General features: G+C 33.3%; 1 pseudogene; it reads left to right on the top strand.

Annotated features, from left to right (window-relative positions):
• Positions 1-729: 729 nt before the first annotated feature.
• LOC138309069 (uncharacterized) lies at positions 730-18,785 on the top strand (annotated as a pseudogene).
• The last annotated feature ends 5,683 nt before the right edge of the window (positions 18,786-24,468 follow it).

Genomic DNA, 24,468 nt, shown 5'->3' with positions numbered 1-24,468 from the left:
TCAGACAAAGAATTTACTCCCTTCATGAGGAGCTCCTTATTTCGTAATTAACCAACTGAACTGATTACATGATAGATACGCATTGCATTATAATAAGCGTTAACCGGGCACGTGTGTCATTGCATTGCCAATCTGTGCTTTACCAATTCAAATATACAAGACCTGTTTACTTCAATCTAGTCAGACACATTCACCGGGATGTATGTTGTATTAGAGAAATGCTAGGAGTTCAGGAGTGGAGGTTTATATTAATAACAGTCTTGGTTGCTACTTCAGCTGGAGAAGACGGTACATATTTTCATGTCATTGATCCATGAACGAGGAAAACTGTATAGCTTTCACAGTAACTGATGGGATATATTCAAATACTAGCAAGCATTTACAGTAAAATTATCCATCCGCTTATTTTTAATAAGCGGATGGATATAATATCAGTGATAGTAACCCCTGGAGTATCGAGGATGGGTTTATATTTGTTAATTCTTTTCACCATAATCCTTCTACACAACTATATCTTGATAGTTGATTGATTTACAAGTGCATATTGTTAACCAGTTTGCACACTGCGCTTTAAATTTCTTTTCTACCAAAGAATCCAAACATGAACCAGTGACACTAATACTGTTATTTGATATCACTGAATAATGGTTCGTGCGCCTATACTTCCTTATTTTTGAGCGTTCAAAAATATTTTAGTTGGGATAATTACCTTAGTGTTATTATATGTATTGTAAGCTCATTGTCTGAGATTAAACACAAACTCCGAGTATTTTCTATTGATATAGTACTTACCTGTACGAACACCTGCCCTTAAGGAGATATAGCAGTGCTGTGGTTTTAACCCAGTTTTCTTACTAATCGTTACCGGTCAAAACAGACCCACACAGTACAGTGAAATATACTGGGGTACAAATCTATATTGTAGTGATTTCACGGAATATTACCTATATGTTATGTACAGCACTGGTGGTATATTCTGCAGCACCGCCGACGTCCTCATGAACAGAAGCCATCCCGGCCTCATTGTGTGTTTTGTATATATTTCACAATTGTAACTTGCATTGGTGTTGATAAAGAAATTATTTCTATCGATGATGCTTGTGGGAAGTGGTGAGTACATAATTCATTGTTATACCACAGGCATTTGGCTCTAACAGTTATAGATGTATATATATAATACTGTGACACAGTATTACATATATACCAAATGCCTGTGGTTATATACAGTACATTGTACTTGTCTAAACCAAACCTTGTCTAATTCGGATCCCTGGTTACTCTGGCGTTATTGTATGTCATTTTCCTTCTTGATCCATAATGTTTAAACCCTGTACATTCTGAAAACCTGGTTATACTGACCAAATATGCTGATTGTGTGGTGACGGCTGATTTAGACAAGTTACATGTATGTACTATGATAATATTACCTGTCTAAAGTGGATGTCATCGGGACAAGCATGTTTGGTCGGTTTAGACAGGTTTTCAGATTATACAGGTTTAGCTAACTATATTTACAGTTTGCACTGACATGGACTCAATAACCATGCTTTCTAATATTATCATTATCAGTGTATAATGTTAGCATAACACATGCGGCAATTTTATATTGTTAGGGGAATAGTCGATGACGTAGCAACATGGGGTCATGACCTCACTTTTGGCGGGAACCTATGAATGACTCGATTCCAAACAGCTGTTCAATCGAATTCTTTGACGATGACTGGAGAGAAAAATTATGGGCATTTTATTAAAAAATATGCAACTGCCGCGGGAATAAATAATATTCATTTACTTGAAGAACTGTAAATATAAGGAATAGATGTTGATTTTGTTGAGATTATGAGGGTATAATGATAATGGAGCCTGTGTAAATTTTATGTAACCCGGCTTCGCCAGGGTTACATAATCTCGGGTTACATAATTTACATGTGCTCCATTATCATTTTACCCACATAACCTCAACAAAATAAACATCTATTCCTTAAGTAAATTAAGGAAAATGCTGTACTAATTAATTAAGCTGAAATAGACATCTGGATTAGACAATATGTTATGTATACAATGCTCTACATTACGCTCCAATACAAGATCTAACAGCATCCTGTTGGGGGTCACCTCTGCATGACCCCTTGACTAGAATCGGAACATCTCGGTACGTACTGTTAGCCATTCATACTTCCGAATGAATCAACCACACTGAAGATTTCTAGGTGATGACACACTGATTGGCTAATCATAGGGGTCCTTCTTGTTTTCGATACAATACATTAAAATCACATTGATCAGTTGTTTAGAATCATGAATCTACAAATAATATTATGAACATCCTCGATTCTCCAAAATGCTGAAGTTTTAGGCATGAGTGAGTTAATGTGATGTCATTGTGATCTATATTTTGACCTATGACCTATAACTGCGATATGCATCCTAGATAAATTTCACAGTGATTTTGAAATATCTCAAAAAATTTTAAAGTATAAATGTCTAAAGTCTCCAAATTATCCAGTGTAAAGCTTTCTTTAAAGTGTCTAAAAATATGAAATGTAATAATTTGTTTTCTTCAACCATCATATATGAATATTTTAATTTTTAGAATTCATGTATTCATAAATAAAGTGCATTAAAGATAAGATATATAATCATTTGATTAAGCTTAATCATTAACAGATTACAATTTTGTCACTTGTGTTTCTGAGATATCATTTGTATCAAGTTTACAAACATATACAAGTGCACCTGTAATTGGAATGACGACATACATGTACATGTACATATCGTAAGTGTAAGTAAACATACATATATTGTATATACATACTCTGTAAGTGCATGCTTGTATTGTCTGCAAGTATTTTACACACACGGTTTAATTTGAATGATTCCATTATCTTAGTTGATTGTGTTTTACAATGGATCAAACAGTGACAGGATGATTTAGGTACACACCAGGACTCAGTTGTTCAAAGCATGATTAGCTTAATCACATTATTTGTGAAATTTTCATTTCTCAATTACTGCAAAACTTGTGATTATATCTTAACTAAACTCAGCACGTCAGTACAAAATAGAGTTCTAAAGATTCTTCTAAAATGTTATAAAATTCTTATCTCCAGAAATTGTTTTATTTTAATTTAAAAATTGTCGTTAAACTGTGATTAGCCTAATCATCGTTTGAACAACTGGGTCCTGGTATTGAATGTCCTTCACCCCTCGAAGACTCATTCAAGTTCTTTTAGTTCAATGGCTGGAATAGTCCATTTTGGAATTTTGGGGTGATTGAGTTAAAGACTGATTTGTATATTTGAATATTCAATATGTCAACCGTAAGTATGACATGAAATAATTTGATCATGATTTTTTTCTCAAATAGCTATATGGTTATGTTTGTGAAAACTGGAAGATTTATAGTACCAGAATGTCAGACCCCATAACCACTTGACCACAGTGACCCAGAGATTGAGGGCTAGTGTGTAGAATGGCAAATACCTTAGCCACTTGGCCACTGTGTCTGTAACCCAGGGTTGGAGGACTAGTAGTAGAATGTCAGACACCTTATACCACTTGGCCACTGTGACATAGAGGTGAAGGGCTAATGGTAGGATCTCAGACACTTTAACTACTCAGCCACTGTGACACAGAGGTGAAGGGCTATTGGTAGAATGTCAGACACCTTAACCACTCAGCCACTGTGACCTAGAGATGAAGAACTAGTGGTACAAATGTCAGATACATTAACCATTGGTCTTCATCAGGCCCAGAGGTGGAGGGCTAGTGGTAGAATTCCAGACACCTTAACTAGTAGGCCACTGTGACCCAGAGGTGGAGGCCTAGTGGTAGAATGTCAGAAACCTTATTCCACTTGATCTTCATGGCCCAGAGATACATGTATGATATTTGATGACGTCATCTGATGATAAAGTTGTTGATTTTACTGGGTATTTTGTATTTGTATAACAATTATAATGATTGAAATGCTTCCCTATTAACTATTCCAACATTTAGTTGGCCTAATACATGTCAAATAAACACACATTTCATTGCAAAGTAGAGTCTGCTCAATACGTTTTAACAAAAGTTTTAAGTCGTTCAATGATATCTAATTTTTCCTTCTTTTCAAAATGTGTGATAAAAAATTTTATGATATGACAATTTTGATATCGCATCCCATATCAGGCTCTTTATGTATAGGAGTTTCACCTCAAACTGTAGATTAGTCAAGATAATGGACAATGCGAGGCCCGAAGATAAAGTAAATATTTTTATCTGGCCATGGTCTTAGTTTAAATATTTATGATAGTTTTACCTGGTGAAGAGCAGGCCAGGTGTAACAGGTAAACGACTATTGTTTATTGATTAGAATATATTTCTCAGTAACATATCAATGTTATCATTTGACCCAGAAAGCATATCATGCATGCTGGCACTTCAAATTGACAAGGTGCTTTTCACACTGTAACCTATTAAAAAATTTTGTGGTGGCCGAGTGGTTGAGATATCCCGACATATTACCACAAGCCTTCCATCTCTGGGTCGCGAGTTCAAATCCCATGTGGGGCAGTTACCAGGTACTGCCAGGTATACTTCACTACCTCACCAGAATCGACCAATCACAACGTTGGATTTAGTATCAAAACAAAGAAAAATTCTATTTCAAATCTCTCTTCGTAGTAGAAGTACGAAGAAAAAAAAAATCAGCCAATCATCAAATGAAAAAAAAGATAATGAATGATTTGTATATATGTTTCAGGTACGTCCAATGGATCACCGTTTGTTGTTCTAGTCATTTAACTCTGACCTCTGACCCCTAGTCAACTCTCCAATATGTCTGCAGAGTGTACAGATAAATCTAGTCCTTCTGATCCTGACCTTTCAACTTTGACCCTTGGTAATTCTATAAAAGAGTCAAAAGGTAATTAGCATCATAATTTTATAAATACCTTCTTCATTTTTCTCAATAAAAGGCCAAAAAAAAGTATGTGTTTAGGGTTACCCCACCGACCCTAATTTTTTTTCCACTTTTCTATGAGAAAAAAATATCAAAGTCGGGATTTTGATCCAGACTCAGGTTGTGGCCATTATTTTAAGAGTGAAAGACACTGAAAAAAAAAATCAAAAATTGCCAATGTAACCCTAAACAATTATTTTTTGCCTAATGACCAGGTTGAGGCTTTAGTGTTGAAATACTGTTATCCATAACAACTGACATTGATTTCTACATTAATATAGGATTATAAATGTTGAGATGGGTATGGGCAATCATTTAAAGGATACAAATTCTGGATTGAGAGAATTTCAAGAGGCCCAGTGGGCCAACATGAACAGATTAAGGTTTTTGTGCAAGTCCAGAGGTGAGCTTTGCAGTTCTCAAACAGAATTTGTTCAGAATCATGTCCTTTAATTGTTCCAAAAAATAGGGGTGGGGGTGGGTGGGGGTTGGGGTGTGGGGGTTGAGAGTAGTTGTTAGGGGGTAAAAGGTTATAGTTTTTTACTGCCAAATGTTCCAGAAATAAATACATTCATACTGTATAATAAATTAGTTTTCTCTGCAAAAGTTGGTGTTATTTTGAACATATGTATTTTACATATGCTGTAATCATAAATGTATGTATTACTCAATATATATTTTCCGGATGAAAACAATTTTAAGAATTATCTTTAAAAGTGTACATTATATACATTTAATTACATTTTTTTTCTCTTTTTCTTCAAAGATCAAGTTGATAGTCTGGAAACCAACCCACGGAATTTGTCTCCAACTAGTCAGGGGCGTCTTAACCATATCGTACAGCTTCTCCAAAATCAAGAAGGTAACACAGACTGCAGATTGAAGCCAATATATTATTTATGTACCGTATTCGTCATAATTATCAACCCTCCCCCTATAATCGCATCCTCTTTACTCCAGAGGTTACTAGCTATCAAGCTTGGACTATCTCATAATAAAACTCCGGAACCCCTTATAAGATATTCTCTTAACTAGGGATTTAAAGAGATATAAAAAAAATGAATAATAAAAAGAACAATATCAAACAACAAAGACATAGCTAATTACTATTATACAATTTTCTAAATTCAAAGTTACAAATTTCAAATTCTACAATCAGACATTTTTTTCTTTTAATTTCAGCTAAGATTGGAATGGATGCCAAAGGACGTCCTGTGATGCAATATAAAGATACAGCACCGTGAGTCATCTAATTACATAGAGGATCTTACATAAGTGGCTATGAAATTTATTTAAGAAATCAATAATTTGATATGACACTAGCTTTTAGGCCAATCAGTCAACAAGATGGCTGACAGGCCCCCATCTTGGATTTTAATAATTATCCCATATACAACAATATGGGGATATACAAATGGGTTCCGTCCGTCCATCTGTCCGTCCGTCTATCCGTCCGTCCGTATCATGGTTTCCGGAGCATCACTCTAAAACCAGTAGAGATATTTCCATGAAACTTCATACACACATTGGTCTTATGGTCTAGTAGTGCCTTTTGCTATTTTCAGGTTTTCATTTTTTGCATTTTTTCCGTAACCATGGAAACATTGCTGAAAATATCATATTTTTATACCAGGTTCGTTTCCGGAGCATAACTCTAAAACCTGAAGAGATATTTCCACGAAACTTCATAGACACATTGGTCTTATGGTCTAGTAGTGCCTTTTGCTATTTCAAGGTTTTCACTTTTTGTACTTTTTTCTGTAACCATGGAAACATTGCTGAAAATGGCAGATTTTTGTGTAAGAATCATTTCCGGAGTACAACTCTTAAACCAGCAGAGATATTTCCATGAAACTTCATAGAAACATTGTTCTTATGGTCTAGTAGTGCCTTTTGCTATTTTTATCCCGCACCCAATGAAGTTGGCGGGGATATACAAATGGGTTCCGTCCGTCCATTTGTCCGTCCGTCTGTCTGTCCGTCCGTACAAATGGTTTCCGGAGCATCACTCTAAAACCAGTATAGATATTTCCACGAAACTTCATACACACATTGGTCATATGGTCTAGTAGTGCCTTTTGCTATTTTTAGGTTTTCATTTTTTGCATCTTTTCTGTAATCATGGAAACATTGCTGAAAATATCATATTTTTGTACCAGGTTCGTTTCCGGAGCATAACTCTAAAACCTGAAGAGATATTTCCACGAAACTTCATAGACACATTGGTCTTATGGTCTAGTAGTGCCTTTTGCTATTTCAAGGTTTTCACTTTTTGTACTTTTTTCTGTAACCATGGAAACAATGCTGAAAATGGCAGATTTTTTGTGTAAGAATCGTTTCCGGAGCACAACTCTAAAACCAGCAGAGATATTTCCATGAAACTTCATAGACATATTGTTCTTATGGTCTAGTAGTGCCTTTTGCTATTTTTATCCCCCGCCCAATGAAGTTGGCGGGGGATATACAAATGGGTTCTGTCCGTCCATCCGTCTGTCCGTCTGTCTGTCTGTCCGTACGAATGGTTTCTGGAGCATCACTCTAAAACCAGTAGAGATATTTCCACGAAACTTCATACACACATTGGTCTTATGGTCTAGTAGTGCCTTTTGCTATTTTTAGGTTTTCATTTTTTGCATCTTTTCTGTAATCATGGAAACATTGCTGAAAATATCATATTTTTGTACCAGGTTCGTTTCCGGAGCATAACTCTAAAACCTGAAGAGATATTTCCACGAAACTTCATAGACACATTGGTCTTATGGTCTAGTAGTGCCTTTTGCTATTTTAAGGTTTTCACTTTTTGTACTTTTTTCTGTAACCATGGAAACATTGCTGAAAATGGCAGATTTTTGTAGCAGGTTCATTTCCAGAGCATAACTCTAAAACCAGCAGAGATATTTCCACGAAACTTCATAGACACATTCTTTTTATGGTCAAGTAGTACCTTTTGCTATTTTTAGGTTTTCATTTTTTGCACTTTTTCCGTTACCATGGAAACATTGCTGAAAATATCATGGTAAATGGTAATTGTTACTTTGCAAAACTCCACCCATCTTTGTGTATATAGTCTAATATAAATGTCAAGGCTGTATACCTGATTCAACAATTGCAGCCCCGCTCTACTTGAATTATACTCCATCTTTCTTTAGCTCAACTTCCTTTTTCCTGTTTTTTTTTTCATACACATAAGTCTCCACAATCAAACTTACTTCCGTTTTGATATCTCCATTGGCGGGGGATCTAAATGACTATGTCCTTGTTAGGTTTTCTTTTTTTGTACTTTTTCCGTAACCATGGAAACATTGCTGAAAATATCATATTTTTGTACCAGGTTCGTTTCCGCAGCATAACTGGAAAACCGGTTGAGATATATGCACGGAACTCCATAGGCACATTAGTCTTATGGTCTAGTAGTGCCTTTTGCTATTTTAACGGTTTTCACTTTTTGTACTTTTTTCTGTAACCATGGAAACATAGCTGAAAATACCAGATTTTTGTGTAAGAATCGTTTCCGGAGCACAACTCTAAAACCAGCAGAGATACTTCCATGAAACTTCAAAGACACATTTTATGTAGGACTTCTAATTTTGTATTATGCTTTACTTTTTATTTAATATGCATGAAGTAAAACTCAGATATATCAAACTCAATTACTAACCAACATTCACTTAATTCCTATGTAACTCGTTACTGTTTAAAATAAATCAAAAATCCCCACATACATGTACATTGTAGGCCCTTATTGAGCATATGGTATTTTGGGATAGATTTGTCAACAAGATGGCCGTCATATATTGCCATCTTGGATTTTGATAGTTGAAGTTTAAAAGCAGAGGAAAGATCTCTCTTTCCATTGTCAGATTTATACATAAATAATTCTTTGTTTAGATTTTATAGTTGAAGTTTAAAAGCAGAGGAAAGATCTCTCTTTCCATTGTCAGATTTAACATAGATAATTCTTTGTTTAGATTTTGATAGTTGAAGATAAAAGCAGAGGAAAGATCCCTCTTTCCATTGTCAGATTTATACATAGATAATTCTTTGGTGGATGCCAAGATTTCTGCTGTCTTCTTTATTCTTAATCAGTTATGTAATATTGCGGTAATAAAGACCCTGACATTTCCATCTGGACTGCGATTTCTGGACTATCAGCGTCCAGATTATCTTGATTCTACTGTACCATAGTTATTCCTGTCTATATTTCTGTTTTGTTTTCCTCGTAGACCGCTATACTGGGATGCCTCCAACGCCAATGTTATAACGACACCTAAACCTGGAGACCACAAACAGAAGGTTGATGCCTGCTTAGAGTTGATCGAGTACCTCAAACAAAAAAAACTTCCTGCAGGAGTCAATCTCGATAGTTCACAGGTAAAGGGGCACTTAATGCATACTTGCCAACCCCCTCAATTTTAGAGGGAGAATCCCGATTTTGAACCCATTTTAGCAAGTCCAAATTCTTAAATATTCAAAATGTCAAACATCTGACTATACCATCAGAAAGAACAGGTCAAAATATGCAAAAATCAACATTAATTTCTTCATAGGGGGTTATTGAGTAGACTTTCTTGAAGTTAAAAGTTTAAACAGGTGAAATTACTCCCAAGGGAATTTAAAAAAGTTATGAATGTTACATGACCTCTGTATATTAATAGTTCAAAAGTAAACAAGCACTTAAACAATTTTTTGTATGACCCCTGTAGGAGGTCAATGTCCTTATTTAGTTCAGAGGCAAAAGAGCACTTTTATGACCTTTGTAAGAGGTTAATATTGATAGTTCAAAGTGAAAGAAGCAGTTATGATAACCTATGTAAGAGGTCAATATCGATAATAAGGTGAAGGTGAAGTTGCAGTTACATGTGTATGACCTGTATGAAGGGTCCAATCTCAAGTGGGCATTTATTGGGTTTGAATATGGTAGGATGTATTATAATTTATCACTACCAAATTTATTTCTGTTAAAAATGCCTTCCTGTCTTTCATTTTATCTCAATTTTTTCAGATTCACACAACATAATTTTATGCTGAAAATCAAAAGGATATATTCTTTAAAGAGCATACCGGGTTTTTGGCAAATTGAAAACTTGCAGAAATGATTCGCGACTTGACCGACTTTTTCTCTGTACCCGATCACATTGTACAACTATGCGTATATCCGCAAAATATATAGCATTAATATCCAAACGAAAGAACAATGAAAGGGAAGGATTGATTTTATATATAATGCACTTCAGATCTCCAAGTCTAACTGGTATGAAGAAGGAACAGAATTTGAGAAAACACAGAAAATCTTGGGTACAGGCAATTCCGCTGGTGACATAATTGTTCTGAAAGACAAAAAGAAAGGGATTGAGCATGCTCAGAAAACAGTAAGTCAGAGTGACCTCCCTTTGTTATCCATCTTTTGTCCTTCAATGATACGTAAATGCTACAAAATGTCAATTTGTTTATTGATGATTAGATTTACTGTATAGAAAATATTTTCTGCAGGGTTAATTATTATCAAAAATAACGTTTTATAACACTGTCCCAACATATAATACAACCCTCTGGGTTGAAATCCCATATCACTGGCTGGTGGTTTTTCTCCGGGAACCCTGGATTTCCTCCACTTTAGACCTGGTGTGTCCTTACATGACCCTTGTTGTTAATATGACGTTAAATAAATAACACAAAGTCGTGGCTAAGTTTGATTCAATACTGTAATTGTAAAAATTTACGAGAGGGGGACATTTTCACTTATTATGCAAAGGTCACTGTGATCACAAAAATTTTCCCCAGTGCATTATATTTTGTACTTGTAAAACTTTGTTCTTAAAAGTATGAAGGTGTATCTATCGCAAAAATAACTACACTATGAAAGTTTTATGTATGCGAATCGCAAAATTAAACACATGCGAAATATCCCACATTTAAATTTTGTTATCATTCAGAATAAATCAGAGAAGCAATTATTTTTCTTTTCCTTATGAAAGATAATGATATGCTGTGTTCCGTAAAGAAGAAATCCAAGCCTTGGGGTCGATACCAGCAATGAGACAGGCATTGCTCCAAAGCTCCTCCCTGTTTCAAGAATAAGGGCAATAAAGTTCATATCCACATGGAAAAATTAGAAAAAGGTAAGATTGATTAATTCCCCAGGGAGGCAAAAGGGGCGGGGCCTAATAGGGGAAATAGAGGTAAAGTCTTTATATTGCTACTAGTCATAGAGTTCTGCGTAGATTGTAATTAAATTTGACCAGAAACATCCTTTGGGGAAGGGTAACAGAGTTTTAGATAAATTTTGACTCAAGACCCCCCCGGAGGCATGCAGGAGGGGCGGGACCCAATAGGGGAAATAGAGGTAAAGTCTTTAAAATCGCTACTTGTCATAGAGTTCTGCATGGATTGTAACCGATTTGGCCAGAAATATCCTCTGGGAAAGGTGAACAGAGTTTGTAATAAAATTTTGGCTCTGACCCCCTGGGCAGGAGGGTGGGAACCAATAGAAGAAATAGAGGAAAATTTCTTAAAAATGCTACTAGTCATAGATTTCTGAATGGAATTAACCAAATTTAGCCACAACATCCTTGGGGAAGGTTATCAGAATTTTGTAAAAGTTTTGTTCTGGATCCCCCAAGGGCATTAGAGGTAAATCGTCTATCCAACAGGTCGTACATGGATTCTTAAATTGCCAATACTTGTCGTGACAAATAGAGTTCTGATTAAATTGCATGGATTGTAACCAAATGTCAGAGAAGTCCTCTGGGAAATTGGGAACTGAATTTGTGTAAAATTTTGGCTTATAAACCCTTGATGAATGGAGCCAGTAATGAATGGGGCTCAATCGGGAATTTAGATGTATATAATTAAATTTCTTACAGAAAAAATTCAATGAATCCCGTATTCAGAACATTCCTTGGCATTACAAACCAGGTGAGCAATACAGGCCCTCTGGGCCTCTTATGATCTTTTAAGTATAGGAAGCTGTATGTCCCCATGAAATGAGAGAACAGATTACAAGTGTTACGCCCCATGTTTGCCCCATCCTTATAATAATCTCCAATCCTGTTTTTTGGTCGCACCTTATAAAATCAAATGCTGTTTTTTTTTTGTCTTCAGTTGTCACATTACGAGAAGTTATAGACTCCCACATGCAGAATATCAGAAGCACCAACCCTTCTCTCGTACGGCCATTCTCCCTCTGTGTCTTCCACGGCGTACTATCGGCCATTCAGACAATGCATGACAAAAATTGGACACACAAGGACCTGCATGGTAAGATTTGCCTAAGGTTTATGTTTAAATGACCTTTTGACCCTTAATGGTCCAATTCTAAAATAAGTTTGGTAAAGTTTGGTAAAAGCTTTATAGTCAATATTAAAGGTTAACTAAAAATAACCTTTTGACCCCTTAATGGGTCCAATTCTAAAATAAGTTTGGTAAAGTTTTTTTTAAAGGCTTTATAGTCAAATTAAAGGTTAAATAAAAATAACCTTTGACCCCTTAATGGTCCAATTCTAAAATAAGTTTGGTAAAGTTTTTTTTAAAGGCTTTATAGTCAAATTAATGATTAAATGACCATTGATCCTTGAAGGTAGCTCCATACTTTTGGTAAAACCCATGTCATTTTTTTCTAATAGGTCTTATTTTCTTGCATTTTTCATGTAGATTTCAAATCTGTATAGAAAAATGGGTGTTCTCGAACTACTTTTTGAGATATTTGAGCTTGAAATATACCATCCGTACAAATATGCTGGCCGCAAAAAAAAATCATTAAAATATGTTTTCCGTAATATTAGGGTGAATGTAGTCTCAATTCTGTTGATTTTTTGTCCTTAATTTCTAACGATAAAACAATATACAAAACTACTGTATTTTTACAAATGCTAACTAATTTTCTTTATTTCCGAGGACAGTTTCTATACGTAATTATCATGTTTTGCCATGTTTTCGCCCCTCAAAAACAATGAATATGCAAAAAAAAAAATGAAACCCCATGTCAATTTCACAATATTTGTATATGATATACCAAGGTAATATATTTTTCAAATATCATATAAAAACATGGGGTCCTCGACAAAATTTTCACAATTTTGTAAGCTTAAAGTTTGTAACTCACAACCCTACCGCCATTTCATCTAGGGCTAAGATTGGTCATATTTGACTATTTTTTAAAATTCATTCCACAAAAAAAACATTCTACATCAATTCATATGTTTTTCTCATATTCTATCTGGTTTATGTCTGTTTATTTTTATGATTTTCTCAAAATTTTGTGTTTTAAGGAAATCTGAATGCGTTTTTTTAGAATTCCGGAATTTCAGTCCGGACGGGTCCCCTCTTATCATTTATTCCAACGAATGTTACTTCCAGTGTTTGAAAGTCCATTCCCATATACGATAGGGACCGCAAAAACCTCAGAGATAGCATGTTATATTCCCTCCATTGCTTTTATTTGATTTATTTAATGATTTTCAACATTCAATATTATATGTAGACAATTTTCACCTATTGAAAAGATATCCAAGTGGAATGTCGTAGCATATTGGAAACCATTCTGGAATTCAAAACAACCTAGGCAGCTTCCGGTTTAGCATCATATGAATTGGCACGGTTTTCAAAAGTATGGACCTACCTTAATGGTCAAATTCTTAAATAAAGTCAAGATCAAAGGACAAATTAGAGTTTTAAAAAAATTGACTTTCGGCATCCAGCATTTACGCAGAGCTAGTAATATGTTGATATGTTAATTAGTTAACTAATGAAGTTATAAGGATTAACTATTAGTGAAGTAATTTAAGGATTAACCAATGAAGTTATTTAAGGATTAACCAATGAAGTTATATAAGGATTAACCAATGAAGTTATTTAAGGATTAACCAATGAAGTTATTTAAGGATTAACCAATGAAGTTATTTAAGGATTAACCAATGAAGTTATATAAGGATTAACCAATGAAGTTATTTAAGGATTAACCAATGAAGTTATTTAAGGATTAACCAATGAAGTTATTTAAGGATTAACCAATGAAGTTATTTAAGGATTAACCAATGAAGTTATTTAAGGATTAACCAATGAAGTATATAAGGATTAACCAATGAAGTAATTTAAGGATTAACCAATGAAGTTATTTAAGGATTAACCAATGAAGTAATTTAAGGATTAACCAATGAAGTTATTTAAGGATTAACCAATGAAGTTATTTAAGGATTAACCAATGAAGTTATTTAAGGATAACCAATGAAGTTATTTAAGGATTAACAATGAAGTATTAAGGATTAACCAATGAATATGAAGAGTTATTTAAGGATTAACCAATGAAGTTATTTAAGGATTAACCAATGAAGTTATTTAAGGATTAACCAATGAAGTTATTTAAGGATTAACCAATTGAGGTATTTTAAGGATTAACCAATGAAGTTATTTAAGGATTAACCAATGAAGTTATTTAAGGATTAACCAATGAAGTTCTTTAAGGATTAACCAATGAAGTTATTTAAGGATTAACCAATGAAGTATTTAAGGATTAACCAATGAAGTATTTAAGGATTAACCAATGAAGTATTTAAGGATTAACCAATGAAGTTATTTAAGGATTAACCAATGAAGTATATAAGGATTAACCAATGAAGTTAATTTAAGGATTAACCAATGAAGTTATTTAAGGATTAACCAATGAATGTAAGGATTAACCAATGAAGTTATTTAAGGATTAACATTTAAGATTAACCAATGAAGTTATTTAAGGATTAACCAATGAAGTTATATAAGGATTAACCAATGAAGTATAATTAACCAATGAAGTATATTTAAGGATTAACCAATGAAGTATTTCAAGGATTAACCAATGAAGTAATTTAAGGATTAACCAATGAAGTTATTTAAGGATTAACCAATGAAGTATATAAGGATTAACCAATGAAGTTATTTAAGGATTAACCAATGAAGTTATTTAAGGATTAACCAATGAGGCTATATAAGGATTAACCAATGAAGTTATTTAAGGATTAACCAATGAAGTTATATAAGGATTAACCAATGAAGTAATTTAAGGATTAACCAATGAAGTTATTTAAGGATTAACAAATGAAGTAATTTAAGGATTAACCAATGAAGTTATTTAAAGACAGGCTCCTTCTAAGTGATGTGTTGTTTGTGAATGTCAGTATATTATGGGAGGCTTTGGTATATTCTTGTTTTGTCTATGATTCTTGTAATAGTTAAAGCTTGCCATTTATAGAGAATATGTACTATCTCACATGACTTAAAGTTGAAATTTGACCTGTAACCTTGACCTTCTATCAAAGTCATAATGTATGACCTCTAACCTTGAACTACTATCAAGGTCATGATGTATGAGCTCTAACCTTGACCTTCTATCAAGATCGTGATGATTGACCTCTGACTTGAACTACTATCAAGGTTATGATGTGTCAGCTCTAACCTTGACCTTCTATCAAGATCGTGATGATTGACCTCTGACTTTGACCTTCTATCAAGTTCATGATGTATGACCTCTAGCCTGGTACTTCTATCAAGGTCGTGATGATTGACCTCAAACCTGACCTACTATTAAGGTCATGATGTATGACCTCTTACTTTGACGTTCTATCAAGGTCGTGATGTATAACCTCTAGCCTGGTACTTCTATCAAGGTCGTGATGATTAACCTCAAAACTTTGATCTTCTATCAATGTCATGATGATTGACCTCTAACCTTGACCTATTATCGTGGTCATGATATTTGATCCACAACCTTGACATATTATCAATAGGTCACCAACTTCTTGCTCCTAAGCTGTCATTGTCATTTATAGAAATTAATTTTTTTTATTTGTGACAGCTGGAAATATCCTTCTTCAGAAAGAATCTGAAACATCCATCAAAGTTCGAATCGTGGATTTTGGATTAGCATCCAGAGTAGATGAAAAAGGTGGGCTGGACGGTATCCGGTCCGATATAGCAGAGGCTGTCCGCAAGTTTACAGCATTGTATGCCAATCAGGAATTCAACAGCGCTGGAGATCTGCAATCAGGCGACAAATGGAAAAATGAACTCAGCGATGTAAAGTCTTATAAATCTAGTTACAGTATATATATTAAATAACAGTAAATGTGTATATATTTCCCACTGTTTAATTTCATGATTTGAATGCGTAAACATTTTATGATGTTATTGTTTTTGGGATCACTTGTTTATCATATAGTTAAGTATATAATTTTTTACATGTGGAAAATTTTTTTTTTATGTAATTAGCATTAATACCTTTCTTGCGTAAATATCCACGTTTATACAGTAAAGTGAGGTTAACTTTTGAATATTTTCTATGCTTTGTCATCATTTTTGTAAATAGTAATGAAGGTTATATTTTACTATACATCTGGTTATTCTCGCAGACAAAAATTTTTAGTGATTTTATCTTAAAAAAATCATATGTAAGTGATTTTAAATTTTCGCAATGTGGATTAAAGGGTAGATATGATCCAACCATTTTTCAATATTTCGCAGATCAAATATTTGTAATCCTAGCAATATGCCACAAAATCGCAAAACTATACATGGGTATGTTCCATAATAAGCTTGATAAAACAATACGTTCATCTGTTAACGTTCTTCTATATTATCAGAGAGTCTGAAGGCTAAAAAATAGCAATTTTGGATTTTTTATTTTTACTCACCCCTGAAGACACATTCAGGCTCTTCTACATCAAAGACTAGACCAGTCCATTATAGAAATTTCAGGGGTAAATGAGTTAAGTTTCTCATTGCTATTTCTCAGAATGTACCAAGATGAATTACCTTACAAATCATTTATTGAAGGTTTCTCATTATCCCTGGTGTCATAACTTACAATTTTGTCCACAATCATAAATTCTTTTTTATAGGCTACAGATATACTTCAGACATCACTGAGTCGAGAAGAGCGAACCGAACTCTTTAGCCTTGTGGATAGCTCTTTGGCAATAGTTGCCGCATACCAAACACAGGATGTTATGAAAAAATTAGAAGAAAAAATGACCAAAATAGGTAAATTAGCTAATGATACAAACACATCTTAATATATGTATCACTTCACTGATCACAGCTAATCTATTCCGTCTTTGCACATTACATAGTTACCTGACTTACAGGTAGGTATCCATTGTGAAGTCATTATTTTGTGAGCTTAATTCCATTGTTTTTGCTGAAAGGTTTGACGTAACACCCGCAAGCACATAATGTCACAATCAAAACCTTTATACCCACAAGTGCAGATAACTCTGTAATATGCAAATACACAATAAGGAATACTGAAGAGATATATAGCAGGATTGACATACTATGACGTAAAAAAGGAGGAGAGTTTCTCTCTGTGTTCATCACTATATATCTAAAGTATAAATTAACAATGCTAAATAGTTACCTTTTTTATGTTTTCATACTAAATCTGCCTTTCTGATTAACAGAATCTTTTTCTCGATTAAGAAAAAATCTTACAATGGCGCAAAAGCATGATGTTGTTGCAACATCACTATACAGAAATATTAATGATCTTGCATAGTGATTTGGAAAAATAATCCGTTGAAAAATCAATAGAATCACACGTTTAACCATATTTTATCAAGAAGTCTGAAAAGTGAATTTATAAGCATAAATAAAGAATAAATATAATTAAAAACTGCCAATTAAAATAACAATGTTGAGTAAAGTAAAAATCTCTTCAACCAATTTAAGTTAACTTGTTCCACCCTGGAGACACATTATATTCTTCCATATCAAGGACTGGAACAGTCCATTTTGAAATTTCAGGGGTGAATGAGTTAATACCGGTATTTTATTTTCAGACCTGGATAAAGTAATGGAGAAAGTTGTTCCCATATTGTTCCCTCCCTGTGATGAACTCTTCCAGCCCGTTCACATGCACAGCAAAGGACATAGTTCTATTGATGCTATGGGAGGAAGTGTAAGTTAACAACAGTGGACCCGTGATAATCTGGACATTGGCTGTCCGGAAAACTCACAAATCTCAACGGAAATATCAGAGAACCGATTTGATTATTGATAATTTAAAAATATATAAAATCGAGCAGCCCAGAATAGATAAGCAATCTAGACAATTTGGGCTTGGGACACAAGATTTTGGATTATTATAAGAGTCCATTGTACTGTTGTGTACTGCAAAAAAAACAAAACAATATTAATTAAACAAATGACATTATACACCATGTTTTCTGTAAACCAAATTGAAGTTTTGGGGACAATTTATTTTTGTTTCTTGATCAAGATAAATTTTGCGAAAGAGATTCAATTTATTTTTGCAAATTTCGTGATCAAGATAAATTTGCAAAAGTTCATCACCACGAGTTAATGTCTTCCACCATTCTTGCACATTAATTTTCAAAGGTTTTTTCATTCAATTTTAAATATGTGGAACTTAATCTATGTGCTAAACGGAAATCGCGAAATAAAATAGTCGTGACAAAAAAAGTTGGTTTTAACAGTATTCAACCTCAATTACTATTTCTACACAATTTGAATTTTCAACTTTCAATTTAAAAACAAAATGGAAAATCTGTGTAAGATTTATTGACAAGTATAAGTAAAGATTTTTTTTTTTTCATGTCTTTATCAAAATTTTGATTTTCAGAAAGACGTCACAGACGCCAGCTCAGCAACTACAATGGAGAACGATGACATACTGAGAAAGCTTCGTCTAGAGATGGCAATCGGGTCTGACCTTGACTGATAACAAAAGCAGGAAAATCATACATCTACACAAAAGCACAGGGGGCCAACTCAATGAAAATGGATGTTGTCATACATTTTTTTTGTATTTGGAGGATGGACTGATGAGTATATATGACAGTCATGTGATTTTTTTCAAAAAATACGAGATTTGAAAAATTATTAAAAAATCGGCATATTTCTCTGTTTTATAGTAAATATGCCGATTTTTTAATAATTTTTCAAATCTCGTATTTTTTGAAAAAAATCACATGACTGTCATATATACTCATCAGTCCATCCTCCAAATACAAAAAAAATGTATGACAACATCCATTTTCATTGAGTTGGCCCCCTGTGCACAAAAGCATAAAAGTACGTTCAGATTGATAAAGGCATCCAATTCACATACCTTGGTGTAGGTATTCCGTCTTTTTATATTACAGAGTTAGCTCCCTTGCGGGTAGGTATCAATTGTTACGACATTATTTTGTGAGCACAATACTTGTCGTTTTCTCCGAAAAGTATAATGTTATGCTTGCAAACACATGACGTCACAATCCATATTCCTACCCACAAGAGCAGATAATTCTGTAATGTGCCAATACAGAATATATATGACTAATCATCTCCTACTGCTTTAAGATCCCGAAAACTTGGGCTTCTATCTACACCAGCCAAGCTGGCCTGGCCCCGATTTCTCGAAACAAAAGTGCAGACTTAAGTCAAAACTCAAGTTTTTTCTCCTTATGTAACAACTTATATGAAAATTTATGACTTAAGTCAGTTTTTGACTTAAGTTTGTTTCGAGAAATCGGGGCCTGGTCTTTGTTTAGTCTTTATAACCTGATCTGTTATGATTTTAAACTTGATCTTATTTTTATGTTGTATTGAACTTTAATAAAAGTTATTTTGTATTTGCATCAGTGATTCTCCTATATATGGCATATTGAACTGTAATGAAATTTAAGATATTTTGTATTTCCATCTTAAGATATTTTGTATTTCCATCTTAAGATATTTTGTATTTCCATCTTAAGATATTTTGTATTTCCATCAACAAATTTTTAGTTTATGGCATATTGAACGTTTATAATAAACTTTATGATATTTTGTATTTTTATCAAGTTGAACGAATTTCCTTCATATGTAAAATCACTGTTTAGTTTGCTATCTCTAGTTTTATACATACCGTATTCGACCCAATAAGCGCCCAGGGCGCTTAAAAAATTGATAAAAATGAAAAGGTGCTAATAAGTCAAAATTATTGCAAATCTATACCGTTTATGTAATTTTGGACCTTATTTATGCATGGGCAATTGAATTTGTATGTAATTTTGGTCCTTATTTATGCATGGGCAATTGAAATTGAGGCCTCAAAAAGGGGGAGGGGCGCTTATAGGGACATGGGCGCTTGTTGGGTCGAATACGGTATGTGTATATCATTATTAATATTATTATTCATCGATATAACAGTGAAAACATACTTATGATTTATCTCGTGGGAAACAAATCTTCATGTCTCCCTGACACCAGGGCAATAATTGTATATCATACCAACACAATGAAAAGTCAATGATGATTAATGAGTCCCATAAAAGAAGACAAAGTCGCCTTGTATATTTCATGGAATTCAGGCCTAAATTACTGTAAACCAAATTTCTTTCGTGCATGCCTATTAAATTTCGCAATTTCCGTTTCAAAATATTTTCGTGGTGAATAAGTTTTGCAGATTTAAGATTGAATTGAGATATCTTCAAATTCAATTGTGCAAGAATGCATGGTCTAATATATTATTTTGTAGAAATAAATATTTTGCGAATTTACCTTGATTGCGAAATTCGCGAAAGTAAATCGGACACGAAAGACAGTCGGTTTATAGTAATGAGATCTTAATGCCCGTTAATGCTTAATTGCTGACATTTTTTCTCAAAAATAATTAACTAAGCTAATTAAGCTAAAATTGAATTTCTGATGTTCCAGTGGTCAGCATTATGTTAGTAAAAATGTCTATATTATTCCATAGATGGGAATCATCTACAATTCTTATTAGTACAATCATGAAGTATTTGAATATAATAATTTTATGTCATAATTTGAAAAATAGAAATCATTTACTTTTTATTGTCTAGTCATGTTACCTTGAAAGTGTTTACAAGTTAAACTAAATTGCATTATGACACACACATGTAGAAATGTATAGTCCTTTCCGATAACTAGGTTACCTCCCCTGAATTTCTAAATTTTGGCACCAGGAGACACTAACGATCAAACTATCTAAAATTCTGGGGCTATGAAACCAACAGGAATTGGTTTAATTTTTACTTATTATAAACATCAAATTAATTAGATATCAGTTTTGTATAATCCATCTTTTGAAAAGACAAAATCCATGAAAACTGACAAAGGTGTTATTTACCTATAGACTATTCTTACTGGTAGTTAACAAGTATTTCGCTGTTTATTAGTATCAACCTGGTGTATGAAAAATACCTTATATTATATTAAGATATATGCATTTAAAAAAAGTCATACTTTAATTCTCATTGGTGTTGTTTCGCTGAAAATGTTGAAAATAAATTGCACAAAAAACAGTGAGTTCATTATAAAAACAAAATCTGTGTGTAAATTAAGCAAAGAAAACTAGGCAGTGTTTTAAGAACAGCTCAGAGTTTTAACAATTTTTAAAAAAATTGAGAGTATGATAAGTAGTGAACTGATATTGGTATACATTTAGTGTGATTGTATCATCAGTGTTATTTTTATAGACATATACATGTAATGTTGCATATGATATCATCACATGGCTCACCTGCTAGTTGAAGATTTTACGATTCTGACAATCAATATTGTGTGCAATCTTTCTGACTTTATTCGCCCATATCATGACTTTGTTTTGCCATTATGAAAAAATCATAATTGTAGAATGCAAGAATAATAATATGCTCGGTTATTGGGGTATCAAGTACATGCAATTATATCATTGGGGTATCAAGTACATGCAATTATATCACTTTCTCGTATTTATTGGATGTATTCAGACCTATTATTATAAGTCGATCGATCTCACAGCGTGTAAAACATAACCAAATACATAAATATATACATCCATCTCATTTCGGTGTAAAAAAAAAATTGTAAAACCCAATGCCTATTTGAGCCATCCATCTCCTGTTTCATATTTAGCAGAAAATGATGTTACTGTATAATCGGTTATTTTCACAGTCAAAATTTTCAAGATTTGAACTAAAAACGATGAATTTGAGCAGTTTTACATTTTCGCGATCTGGCTTCAAGGATACATATGACTCAACCATTTCTCAATATTTTGTGGAGCAAATTTTCGTGATCATAGCAACGATCGGCGAAATCGTGAAAATATCATCCCCGCGAAAATAAACGCCTTTATGGTATTTTATTTACCTACTGTCACAAAAACACAGAAATTCCATGTGGTGTATAATTCAGATTCCAATTAAATGTCCGTCGGATCAGCCTAAAATTGATTCTGTTTTTAAACTGTTTACACGAGTGCCTTAACTGCATGACATGCGTTACAAAATCTTTATCATTCGCCAAAGATTGAATAAATACATAATATATATTTTATATATATTTTATATCGTTGTATACAAATTAAGTGTTAAAGCATTAAATAATAATTTAATTTTAAAATCTTTTGTTTTAATCTAAACTAAGAGTAGAGTATACATTTGAATATGAAATACATGTAGTTTGATATGCTCTCAACACTTTCAAGGTGCTCATCAGTGTCAAATTTTTTTTTTCTATTTATATTCCGTATTTGCATATTACAGAGTTATCTGCCCTCTTTAGGTATTGATTGTACACTCATTTGGTTTTGAATGTAATGTCATACTTTTTAGAAAGAACGATGTATGTTTCATTCACAAAATGATGATGTCACAAGCAATACATTTCCGCAAGGGAGGTAACTCTGTTATATGCAAAGCCCTATCCACTGATAGAATAAAATATAATATATATTTTTACATTGTTACGTACAAATTAAGTCAGCTATAGTGTTAAAGCATTAAATGATATATTGTTTTATCAGGTTTAAAGATGCTCCACCGCCGACAGAGCATAAATGATATTCATCATTTGAACAATAATTGGTGATTAATCTTGTATATAATAGTCTAATTAACACAAAAAATAATATAAAATAATTTATTTTGCCTTTGGTACATGCGCATTCAGTAGTTCATGCCATATAGGATATAGTGGTGCGGAATTTTTTCATATTTTTAACTTGAAGTAAAATTAGAAGCTCAAACTTTTCAATGGTGGTAATGGTGTAAAGTAAGTAACTTTTGTAACTGAAGAAAAATACTAAATCGTCTGCTCCTGTTTTTAATAGTGAAAAAATACCATTTGTCAGTGGTGGAGCATCTTTAAAGAGAACATATAGTCAAATCAATATGAAAGGGTTTGATATGATCCAAATACTTTCTACTTTCTTGATATTAATTGCTCATCAGTGTCAATTTTTTCTTTCTGCATAAGTAATTAATACTTTGATCATGTGACTGCATGTAAACATATAATTGATGTGAATACTTTTGTATATGGAAATTTTCAAAATCACTTTATTCTATCTTTGCTGATTACAGATTTAGCTCCCTTGCAGGAAGGTATCCACTGATACTTTCCGAATCTTTGAGTTTAAATTCATTTCTTTGAGTTTATGCTAGACAATTATTACATCATATACTTCTGTAGTTTAAAGTGCATCCTTTTATTTTTGAATTATGTCTTCTACATGAAATAGAATATAAAATATACAAGTAGAGCTTCGCTCTTCCCATGCTGTGCATGATTGGTATTAAAACATGTGGCTGCGCCCTTTAAGGCCCGCCTTCAGTCATATTATAGTTACAATTATACGAAGAAGCATTAGATTTGAGAAGTATATCATGTTATAAATCTTAATTGTAATATGTTGTAAGTTAAATGATTATTGTTGTTCTAATTGACAAATCTTATGTATTTAAATTGCTTTCTGAACATGTCTAATGGTTCTTACCATTTAATTTTTTTTTTCTAATATAGTGCTATCCATGTCAAATAAAAGTTGTATGAATTGGTGCTGGTCAATTATAGAATCTATTTTATACTTTTGATTACTCATTTCTTGATTTTTACAACAATGCATTATGCACACAGGGACCTGGTCTGAATTTCTAACCAACAGTGTTTTAATTACTATAATACATTTATATATAAATACTGTTGATCATAAATTCGTGCTAGGTCCCTGTGATTATCCATTATCTGCCAACAGACAAGGGTAATGGCAGCTAACTGTCTCCATAGAGGTACAAGTGGACCCTCGATAATCCTGACACTTAAGATCCCTGCCTATAAGCCGTCTGGATTACCAATTTTCCAAACTGCCAATTTTGTGTTCTGTAAGCCTATATATGTAAAGTTATAGTAATCCGTTCCCTTACATTTCCATCAGTGGACTGAGAGTTTTCCGGAATACCACCTTCTGGATTTTCGGGTAGGTTATACTGTTATTTGTAATCAGGTATCTTTTTAGTATATACCATAATTTATACCATTCTTCATTTTCAGTTTATCCATTTCATATTTGAATGATTGGCAATTCAAGCAGCCTTTTTAGCTGTTGTCACTGGTTGATCCTGTCTGTCTGGCACATGCAGATTTGTTAAAGCTATCAAAATAGGATCATATTACAGAGTTATCTGCCCTTGCAGCTAGTTATTGATTGTGACGTCATGTGTTTGCAAGCATAACGGTCATATTTCCCAGAGAAGACAGTGTGATTTTCAGTCACAAAATATTGACGT

This window comes from Argopecten irradians, chromosome 15 (genome assembly GCF_041381155.1).
Source record: "Argopecten irradians isolate NY chromosome 15, Ai_NY, whole genome shotgun sequence".
Taxonomy (NCBI): Eukaryota; Metazoa; Mollusca; class Bivalvia; order Pectinida; family Pectinidae; genus Argopecten; species Argopecten irradians.
The sequence above is the reverse complement of the archived record's forward strand: the minus strand, read 5'-3'. Positions and strand labels throughout refer to the sequence as shown.